Below are 12,018 nucleotides of genomic sequence, written 5' to 3'. Positions count from 1 at the left end.
ATGTTAATACACCAACATGACAGTTTTATTGGTCCCTACTTCATGGATCTATTCGTGATCAGTGCTTGGTGCATCTGGAAAGACAGGAATGACTTCATTTTCAATCTGAAAGTTCCCTCGCTGGAGAATTAGAAGCAGCTATTCAAGAATGAAGTTAAACTTCAACTCTTTAGGTTATCCATGCGTCGGGCGGACGATTCGGTTCCGGCGGTGGTCCTGGGCGTTGACAGCGCTGAGGAGGAAACGTGGAGGAGGCCCTGCTTGTCGGCCATGGCTTCGGTGGCACGGTACTGCGGCGGCAGCGGCCGAGCGGCTTCGGCAGCAGGCGCGAGCGCGACGGTGGCGGGCGAGCTGAGCAGGAGCTAGCGCGGTCGGCGGCGGCGCTCCGCCTCTGTGTAAAATGAGATGGCAATCGTGACTGCCTATCTTGGCTCATCACGTATCCGTGTTGATGTATATATGGTTGTTACAAGACTTGGAATACAAGGTAGTTAGTTGGGGAGATAATGATCTCATCTCTAGATCTAACAACCTGATTCTATCCTAACTGAAATACAGCCAACACAATCACGGTCATATGCCGTGATACATGCAAGTACGTATACAAGAAGATATGTCATGTTTCTTAACACCCCCGCTCAATCTATACTTGTTTTCTCTACAAGATTTAGATTGTTCTTGAACTCTTCAAACTTCCTCTGCGGTAATGCTTTAGTAAAGCCATCTGCAACTTGATCTTCAGTAGGCACAAACCTTATTTCTAGTTGTCTTCTTGCAACCCTTTCACGCACAAAGTGGAAATCAATTTCTATGTGCTTAGCCCTGGCATGAAAGACTGGATTTGCTGCCAAGTAAGTTGCTCCAAGATTATCACACCAGAGACGAGGTTTTACTTTCAGTTTGATCCCCAGCTCACCAAGAAGCTGTTCTACCCAAATCATCTCAGCTGTTGCATTTGCCATTGACTTGTACTCAGCTTCCGTGCTAGACCTGGACACTGTAGGTTGCTTCCGGGCACTCCATGAGATTACATTCGATCCCAAGAAGATTACAAATCCACCAGTTGACCTTCTGTCATCTCTACATCCTGCCCAATCTGCATCTGAAAACCCACTGACAATTAATGGTGACTTCTTTCTAATCAACAGCCCTGTATTCATTGAAAACTTTAGATATCTAATGACCCTCTTGACTGCTGACCAGTGAGTTGTAGTGGGTGAGTGCAAATACTGGCAAACTTTGTTAACTGCAAACGCTAGATCCGGTCTAGTAAGAGTGATGTATTGCAATGCACCAACCACACTCCTATACCTGGTGCTATCTTCTGGACCGAGTAAATCTCCATCTCCTTGTATCATTTTTTCAGCGAGAGACATAGGAGTAGCAACAGGTTTGCAATTCAACATTCTTACTCTGGACAGAATGTCTTGAGCATACCTCCTTTGGGTTAGAAGCAAATCACCACTTGATTTTCTCTCCACCTCTATTCCCAGGAAGTAGTGCAAATCTCCAAGGTCCTTAAGTGCAAAATCCTTCTTAAGTGCCTGCAACAGTACCTTGACAGCATCTTGTGATGAGCTGGTTACTATTATATCATCCACATAAATCAACATATATATCTCTACACCTCCTCTACTATAAATAAAGAGTGAGGTATCTGATCTTGAGGGAACAAACCCGAGAACAACAAGTTTGGAGCTCAGTTCTGCGTACCAAGCTCTTGGAGCTTGTTTCAATCCATAGATGGCTTTCTTGAGCTTGCAAACAAAGGAAGGACATTTTGAATTCTCAAACCCTGGTGGTTGTCTCATGTAAACCTCCTCTTCCAGAACACCATGAAGAAACGCGTTCTGAACATCTAGCTGTCGTAGACACCATCCACGCGCCACTGCCAGGGATAGTACCAACCTCACAGTTGCAATTTTGACAACTGGACTAAATGTATCTTCATAGTCAATCCCATAACGTTGCTTAAAACCTTTAGCAACTAATCTTGCCTTATACCGATCAATTTTACCATCAGCTCTCTTCTTTATTTTGAACACCCACTTACAATCTATAATATTCTTCCCTTGTGACGGTGGAACAAGATCCCAGGTGCCATTTCTTTGTAATGCTTCATACTCATCTTGCATTGCTTCTTTCCACTTGGATGATTTTAATGCTTCCTCCACAGAATTCGGCTCACCAGAAGTGCAGATGTTAGCATAACGTATTGTGCCATCAGTGTAAATCTTTGGCTTGACAATACCGCTTTGAAGACGCGTCTGTGGTCGAGACACCTCGGGATTGTGTCCTGCTGCATCATCATTTTGAGTCGCCTCACTGGAATCAGCCACACCAGATCCGGTTTCATCGGCAGAAGATCCGGCGATCGGTGGAGTTGGTCCCGTCCGGTCGACGCGTTGGGAGACCGGCGCAAGTGCTGAAGTTGATCCTGCCCCCCCACGCGTCGAGCCCGGAAAAGCCGTCGCAACCTCGGACGAAACCTCGACTGGCAACGCAATCTCTGGCAGAGGAGCATCCTCGGATCCTGAGCTCGGATTCACTGCGGCTGCTGGATCCGTGGCCTCATCATCCTGTATTTCCTGAATAACCTGCACATCATCTGATTCCTGTGTTTCATCGCCATTAGTTACAACAGCAGGATTAGTAACATCAGGAACATGACAATCTACTACCCCAGGAACAAAAGGATTTAGATTTTCAGGAAGGAGAGACACTTCATCTCTTAGTCGCGCACCGGCATTGGGATGCAAGGATGAGAAGGGAAAAACATCCTCATCAAACACAACATCTCTTGAGATGTAAATGCGACCTGTTTTAGGTTCAAGACACTTGAAGCCCTTGTGAAGAGAACTGTAGCCAAGGAACACACATTGCGTCGATCGGAAAGATAGTTTTCTTGCATTGTATGGTCTCAAATTTGGCCAACATGCACACCCAAACACTCTAAGAGAATCATAATGAGGTTTTTCTTTTAACAGAAGCTCGACAGGAGTTTTATTCTCTATGACTTTAGATGGAAGAATGTTGATGATATAGGTAGCAGTAAGAAAGGCATGATCCCAAAATTTTAAAGGCATAGATGCTTGGGCTAAAAGGGATAGACCTACTTCCACTATATGCCGATGCTTCCTCTCAGCTCTACCATTTTGTTGGTGCGTATGGGGACAGGAGACTCTATGGGAAATTCCCAACTGTTGGAAGAAGGAGTTCAATCTCTCATACTCACCCCCCCAATCAGTTTGCATATGCACTATCTTCTTATTGAATTTTCTCTCCACAAGATTTTGAAAGTTGTTGAAAACACGAAACACTTCGGATTTGTGTTTAAGGAGGAAGATCCATGTGTATCTACTATAATCATCGATGAAGGAAACATAATAAGCACAATTTCCAACAGAAATAGGGGCAGGCCCCCACACATCCGAGTGAATCAAGTCAAGGGGAGCACCACTTTTATTATTCGAGCTGGAATAGGGAAATTGACGACTCTTTGCTCTTTGGCAAGAGTCACACACCGACTCAACATTACGATCTGACAAACAAGGAAGCAAATTGTTTTTGATAACTCTCTCAACAATAGGAAAGGACGCATGACCCAAACGACTATGCCATCGCCAAGTGGATGGTCTACCGACACGACAAGCCTGCTTATGACGCTGTGCTCCTGCCTCTTGAGACCTCAATGGATAGAGGCCGTCCTCACACTTGCCGTGATGAAGGATCTTCTTCGTAGCCCGATCCTTTATGAGAAAATAGTGAGGATGAAATTCAATGAAAGTGTTATTGTCGGATGTGAGATGATGTACCGAAACAAGACTTTTGTTTGCACTTGGAACATGAAGAACATTTTGTAGATGCAAGGGCTTAATTGGGGTATGTAAGATTGCATGACCAATATTACTAATCTGCATACCTGATCCACTAGCAGTGTGGACTTGATCGGTGCCCTTGTACTTGTCCCTCACGGAGAGCTTCTCCAGCTCAGCGGTGATATGATCCGTAGCCCCGCTGTCGACGTACCAGTTGGTGTCGACGCCGTAGTTCACCTGCGCCGCCCCGGCCGTCTTGGTGTAGGGCTGGTAGTCCTCCTCAAAACAATGCCAGCAGACATCAGCCTCGTGCCCTTTCTTCTTGCACACCTGACAGATTGGTTTGACGGCTGGTTGTCCACCGGTCTTGGAAGGCGGCGGAGAGTTGCCGAAGCCACGTCCACTGAAGCCCCTGCCAGGACCCCCATGGCCACGACCACGAGGACCCCCACGACCACGAGATGCTGCATTGACGACGGAGTTGTGGCTGTGGTTGCTGTTATCCTGGAGCATCTGAAGACGCATGTCGTAGGCGAGGATCTGGGAATAGAGGTCACTCAGCATGATAGGCTCTGTGCGCCCCAAGACAGAGGACACGAGCGGGTTGTAGTCGAAGTCAAGGCCAGCGAGGATGAACGTCACCAGTTCATCGTCCCCAACTGGCTTCCCGGCGGCGGCGAGTTCATCACCGATCGCCTTGACCTTGGCATAGTAGGCAGCAGCAGACTGGCTGCCCTTCTTGCAATTCGCAAGTTGCATGCGTAGATTGGTCACGCGCGCCTGTGACTGGGCCGAGAACATGTTCCCGAGCGCCGTCCAGACGGCCGTCGCGGTGGTCTTGGTCGCCACCTGCGCGAGGACCTCCCTTGAGAGGGAGTTGTTGATGTGGGCGAGGAGCAGCTGATCATCCTTGACCCACTTCTCATACTCAGGGTTGATGGCGGTGAACTTGGTCTTGTCCTCCTCCTTGACGAGCTCGATGGTCATCGCCGGAGCAACTTTGGATCCATCCAGGTATCCTTCAAATTGCGCCGCGCGGATGCCAGGCATGATCTGCGCCTTCCATAGGAGGAAGTTGTCGCGAGTGAGCTTCTCAGAGATTGAGGGGCCAAACGTCGAATGGTGGGAGTGGTTGGAGGGGGAGGATGAAGACGACGCCATGGCTAGATGTATCTATGGAAGAGCAGCTCTGATTACCATGTAAAATGAGATGGCAACCGTGACTGCCTATCTTGGCTCATCACGTATCCGTGTTGATGTATATATGGTTGTTACAAGACTTGGAATACAAGGTAGTTAGTTGGGGAGATAATGATCTCATCTCTAGATCTAACAACCTGATTCTATCCTAACTGAAATACAGCCAACACAATCACGGTCATATGCCGTGATACATGCAAGTACGTATACAAGAAGATATGTCATGTTTCTTAACACTCTGCTCATCCTTGGCGCGGAAGTCTGGTGGCGCAAGGTGGCGACGGTGTTCCTCAGCTCCGGCGCGGAGGACTCCGTGGCCCGTGCGGCCACCAGTGCTCGGTGCGCTAGGCCTCGAGCTCGCCGAGGGCCAAGGGGCACTGGCTGTGGTGCTTGCCGCGGAGCTCGGTGAAGAAGATTGATCATTGCTCGAGCTCCTTGGCGTGCTCAACCATGGCAGCCTCGCCGGCCTTTTATAGGCACGAGTAGGTCGGTTTCGTACAGTAGGTCAGCGGGGAACAGTAGGGCGGCAGCGGCAGCCATCCTTGGCAACGGTCGCAAATTCGAACGGGGGAGGCGGCAACGGTGGGAGGCGGTGCTGCACAGTGAGGTCGTTGACCTCTGGAGAAGATGAAGCTGACGGACGGGGTCCACATGTCTGTGAGAAAGGGAGGGGAGAAGTGGCTGCTGCGCTTGCGCGCTCACGCGGAGACGACGCGGCGTCCGCGCGGTTTGGACACGGCGCGGTGCGCGTCCTGGGCTGGCCAGCTGCTGCCGTGCTGGGCTGGGCCCATTCGGCAAGAGGGAGGGTACACAGAAGAGGGTTTCCTATTCTTTTTTAAACAAAATGATATATTTTGTAGCTCCCAGAAAATTAGGAAAAAGAATGTAATGCAGATATTCTTGTATTCATGATGCATTTCTAAATATTTCCGAAAATGTAACCATGTATTTAACATGATGTATTTCTTGATTTTTCAATATAAAGAAGATAACTAGAATGCAATTTGGAGAATTAAATCTATAATTTAAACACGAGGTGGCTTTTGTAATTAAGAGAAGAATGTAACAAAATATTATTTATATCTATGATGCATTTTCTATTCCGGAAAATAAGGGATGAGGGGGTTCTAACTAAAGAGAAGAAGGAAACAGGAAACTCAATGAATAATTTTGGTGACGCAAATAAATTCTAGAAAGCAAGCATTCAAACACACATGCAGGCAATCATTCAAGCAAGCAAGCATTTAAACAGACAAACGCTCTAAGCACCAAAACAAATATTTTAAATGCGAAGCGATTTTCTAATCCTATGAAATATCCCTAGCGCTACCATTAAATCCTACGAGACACAAAATGCATATGGTGGATTTTTGATGCAAGGGTTTTTAGAAAACATTTTTAAAACGGTTCTGCAGAAAATAAGTGGTCAAGGTTTTAATTTGTTGTAAATTTTAAAAAGTTCACATTTTTAGTGGTTTTTATTATAATGAAAAACACATTGTGTTACAGGATAGGGTATAAATAGTCCTCCCACGAAAACTGGTCACTAGCATTGTTTTAAGTCAAAACCGGTCTAGGACAGTTTTATCAAAAACAAGTCGTTAGAGAGTAAACCCTACCAGAACTGGCCATAGCCAATTCAGGAAACCAGCCTAATAGCCCGGTTTTTTTTTATTAGCTAGTCAATTAACTCCTACTTTTCGTTTTACTCTCTTGGATTTCTTGCATGAGTAAGTTTAACACTTCTAGACCTTATCAAGTACTTATCTTTGCATCCATCTCCAAAGTACCACATACCATTACTCTAGAATTAAAGATACACAATTATTTATACCACTTGAGCTTGTAATTCTTCAAATATTGCCATCTTAAATTTCATCGCTCGAGAGCATTCAACAGTTTCATTGTCTTGAGTTGAACAACCTTGAGCTATGACTTTGGATTTCACAAACCATTTGATCAAGGTTACACTTTCCATCCAAAAGTAACCTTTCCAAATAATTCAACAATTATTTGATCCTCCACAACATTACTTTGCATAGTTTAATTAGTACCTCCGTTCAATGAATGTACTGTCGGGTTCATAAACCCAGGGTCCCTCGAGGACCGGCTTCCACGCCCGGGCTCGGCCCAGGAAAACAACATATAGTTCATGGGCCGACCCAAAAATCTAAAACACAGCGGGCCGGAAGGGTAGTCCGGTCGCCGACTGGAAGGTCTACACAAAAGAACAAGCGCCCGCTCGTCCACTTCTTCGGCCCACCTCTCCGACCAGAGCACTCGCTTTAGGCACCAGCCGGCTCCAAGCAGTCTCTCCAATCGGAAGGCCTGACCCAAAACGCTGCTTCCTACTCCGACCCCACGACTCCAACACCACGACCGGGGCTCGTGGGAACCCTGCTCATCGCTCTTCTCCGACCGGCGCACTGAGAGCCGACTGGAGCCATCCGACCGGGGACACGCCGTTCGGAAGAAACCAGAAGACGTGCGGAGAAAGGCAAGGCATGGCTCACAAGTCAAAACCACTGTACCAGGGACCATACCCTGCACGAAACAGTGCTCTGCAGCCACCCTGACACAAAGTATTGTAGGGGCCGCTAAAAACTCCCATACGGTAAAAGCCCCCCCCCCCCCCCGCGTGTCTCTGGACATCGATCGTAGTATGGGCTCCAGGATTTACCATACCGAGTGAACATAGCGCGCTCCTCACATGCCACTAGGCATCAAGAAGTATTTTGTAGGTACCGGCGTCCATCCTTCCTGAAGAAGATAGCTCGACCTCCCGTGCGCATCTGACATTCTACAGCGATATCAACGGTGTTGAGGGCGCCTACCATTATCCAGTCTTCATCAGCGTGGGCAACAAGGCCTAGAAACATCCGTACTCTCTCCCTCTCACCTGTAAAGTCATCCCCTTCATCCATAAAAGGGGATGCGCTCCCTCCTACGAGAACGACAGACTTCACCAAGTTTAGACTCATTAGATCAACACCTCCAACCGCAAGACCACCAAGCTCCGACCGTAACCCTTCCGATCGGAGCCAACCGGACCTCTTGTACAACCCCTCCTTTCTCCTTCTCGTTTGTAACCCCACTACAGACTATGAGCACCTGGGCTCAGGAATAAAGTCACCGACCGACACCGACTGGACGTAGGGCACGTTGCCTGAACCAGTATAAATCCTGTGTCATTGAGTGCTAGGCCACCTCCGATCACAACGTACAGCAAAACTACAAATATTCACTAGTTGGTCATTTTCTGCACCGACATGTATTTTGCTCTTCACTCTAGCCATGGTCCCTCCGTCTCCAAGCCATTGTTTGCCCTTCCTATTCTCTTAGTATCTCAAAGCTCTTCCCTTGCTATGTGCACTCTTTCAGGCCATTAAGTCACATCTTGTCTTGAATTGTCAACTTTAAACACACAATGAAAACCATTTCATTTGAATTGTTGTCTTTTGCTTGATTTGAACTAACAAACTTCATGTAGTGAGACCATTCCATATGCAATCAATTAGGTCTCTTCTTCACTTCAGACACATGCTTACCAATTCATCATTTCAACATTTAACATTGGACTCATTTCTCATTTGTATGCAATTTGCTTTATATGATCCCAACTACAATAAATCATACCTAGGAGTGTAAACACATATGATTCTCCTGAAATACATTAGTCCCTCAATCATGATATCATTCAATCCACCAATATCCAATTAGGGACTAGATGCACTTTCAGATCATCCAATCTTTCTTTCCTCCTCCTTGCTTGAGAGATGTTCAAAGCGTAGAGAGAGTAGGAAGTAGAGAGAGACAATGGAAAGGAGAGAGTAAGTGTGTCTGTCAGAGAGAGAGTGATAGATGCTCTATTGGTATGGTCGTGTAGAGAGTGCCAGGTATGACTTACAGGTGGGCCATGCATGGCAATGTGTCGACATACTGTCCGTCCTGCGGTGATGAATTGCTCGTTAGTGTCGTGTTACTATGCAGCTAAAGAAACTGGTTTGATCGTGATGGACAGTCCGTCGACTGACAACAAAGCCTAGGAATGTTGTCATGCATGTTTTAAAAGATGGTCCTAAAAGCACATTATGATCACGATGCGCATGCTAATAAGTTTTGAATGCACGACTGGGTGGTGACATACTTCAGTGCAAAAGTATAGTATCTATTCTCCCCATTCCAAATTATACATTTTGGCTTTTGTAGATATATTTTTCTATGCATTTAGATATATACTATATATATAAATACATAGTAAAATCAATGTATCTAGAAAAACTAAAATATTTTATAATTTGGAACATACGGAGTAGTATTTTTGAGGCAACAAAAGGCGTTACGCCTATGGACGAATTCATTGAAAAAGCTAGGGCCAAAGTATATATATATATATATATATATAAGAATGAAATAGATATAAAAAATGTGCGCCTGTAAGTGTGCAATGTCTACATATATAGTTATCCCTTTGGCAACGTATTCATCAATATTTTACAAAGAGAGAAGAACGAAAATCAAATCTTTTCATTCGATGGATGGTCGTTTGATTATATCGATCAGGGGTAGTAGCTATAGCCAGCTAGCTTAAATAATTTCTCACGTAATGTGCATGTTGTATATTAATTTAATATCGGTCTGCTGAACAGCTTGCCACCACCTGCAACGGTTGATTCTTTAATGGGATTTCACTCGGATAAGTTTTTATACGTACTCCTATTCCCCTGGGTCAACTAAAATGATTGACAGTTGAAGATCACTCCACGATATATTGCACGTGTACATGAAATCTGAAGAATCTCAAGTATATTTCTTTCGTTCTAGTAACAGTCGAGTGTCAATGGTAAGTATATATGGAATATACACAGCCACCTATCATCCCATGTTGTTTATGTACTAATGATTATGGAAGCGTCGACCGCCCATGGTTACTTATTATCTCTATATAGAAGAGGAGGAAGTAGGCATCTGGTGGGCTGCTGCTATTGTCGGCCTTGGCCGCTGGCATCGGCTTGGTGCATGGGCTGATGCAAGGAAACGAGCTCGGCCCGACGGGTTTTCCAGGCCAAAAAAAGAAAAGAGAAGAGAGGGTTTTATGGGCTAGATTTTTGGGTGCTTGCGGCCCAAGCTGTTTTAAAACTTTTGTCAATTTCCAAAACAATTTCATACACATTTTGTAAGACTTTTTTTTTTTTGCTATGTTCAAAAGTCATTTCAACCATAATAGGGTTTTATGGGCTAGATTTTCGGGTGCTTGCGGCCCAAGCTGTTTTAAAACTTTTGTCAATTTCCAAAACAATTCCATATACATTTTGTAAGACATTTTTTTTGCTATGTTCAAAAGTCATTTCAACCACAATAATTGAAAATAGTTTTAAAACTATTTAAAAGCCAACATAAACTATTTTTGAAATATTTTTGAAAATTGATTTTGAAATAAAATTTAGACATAATTTGAACTATATTTTAAAGCATTTTAAGATTAAATTTTAACTCATTTCTGAAAGCATAATTTGAAGCTTAACTATTTAAGTTTTGTAAAAACCAAAACCTCTTCAAACTGAAATGGATTTGATAAATTCATTTTCCACATGGTAAAAATTAATGCAAAGGCATGAATGCAACAAACATATCAAATTCAAATTCCAAAAATTCAGAAAATCACATTTTTGAACTATTTTAATTGGTAAAAACCTAATTAAATCTTAGGAAATTGTACAAAAAGTATAGAATCATTTATTTCATTTAGTATTTTCTATTCACAACCCAAAATAGAAGTTTTTGTGGTGTGACAATAGATGATGGAGGTGTTGGTCAATTACACACATTCTCTGTCGTGTCCAAGTTATTTGTGTATTTTATGTAATTTGGAGCTGTTGCAGAACATTTCGTATGATGCCTTATTATTGGCACTCTCCAGCCCCATGCTTTGTTAACTTTGTGAAAGCCTCCACCAATGGTTCTAAGTAGTAATTTTGCTTGTAAATCACGACTACATAATTGATATTCTATGTCGGACTTTCACTGCCAGTTGTTTTGGAGCCAGCAGGGATAGAGAATCACTGCCGTTTTGTGGCTTCAACTGACTATAATAGGACAACCGGTAGGTATTGGCAGGTATAGAGTAATACCGCTGGTTTGTGGCTTCAACCGACTATGATAGGACAACCGGTAGTGATAGGTGGACTACCACTGCCGGTTCATGCCATGATTAAAGTGGCAGTGATAGTTGGACAAGTCCAAATATTCATTATAACTCGTGGATCAGATTTGACATGACTAACAATATTAAATGGAGACAAAGTCAATATCAAAGTTGTAATACTCGACGAGATCTACAACTCTACAGTTAACAACTTTTTATTTAAGATTGTTTTGAATGTTAAATATACAATATAAGATTAAAAATGTGTAGTTAAAAGGAAAGCATCAGCTATATATTCGCATATGTTGCGTAGCTCAACTGTTATGTGCACTCGCGGAAATGTGGACATTTTGATCTCAGGTTTGAATCCTAAAAACACACTTTTTTTTATCTTTTTTATCTTTTTATCACCTATATATATCAGGGTTTAAGACCCTTCTTTATATTTTCTATCTTTTTATCACCTATATATCAGGGTTTAAGACCCAACAGTACGAATGTAGCATAAGCTAATGATGAGTTGTATTGAATCGAAGTTAGTGATTAATTAAAAGTGACGATCAGTTGACGTGACCTACTTAATTTGCCTCTGCGTGCAGTTCATTTATTGGTTCTGAATCGATCACATGGCCAGGTGGCCATGCATGTTGCATGCCTGTGCAGGTCGTCTCCTGGCTCAAGGGCAGCATGAGCCTGAGCCACCTTGGGCATGTATAAAAAAGTGAGGCCGGTGAGCTAGCCTGATACCACACAACGACGATCGCCCTAAGCGCAGCGCGCAAGGGACAGCAGCCCAGCGGAGCTTGCGCCTGTTGCGCTCTGTGGTCTCTGTCCTTCTCTCTCAACACGCCGACG

At 44.2% G+C, this 12,018-nt stretch overlaps 1 non-coding gene across 1 annotated transcript; it reads right to left on the bottom strand.

The window, feature by feature from the left end:
- Nucleotides 1–4,342: 4,342 nt before the first annotated feature.
- Nucleotides 4,343–4,481, bottom strand: LOC136490455 (small nucleolar RNA Z247). The gene has a single exon (XR_010767736.1). It is a non-coding gene; the product is annotated as a small nucleolar RNA Z247 (small nucleolar RNA).
- Nucleotides 4,482–12,018: the final 7,537 nt, after the last annotated feature.

The sequence above is a fragment of the Miscanthus floridulus genome, chromosome 10 (genome assembly GCF_019320115.1).
Source record: "Miscanthus floridulus cultivar M001 chromosome 10, ASM1932011v1, whole genome shotgun sequence".
NCBI lineage: Eukaryota > Viridiplantae > Streptophyta > Magnoliopsida > Poales > Poaceae > Miscanthus > Miscanthus floridulus.
Note: the sequence above shows the minus strand (reverse complement) of the source record. Positions and strands in the feature narration are given on the sequence as shown.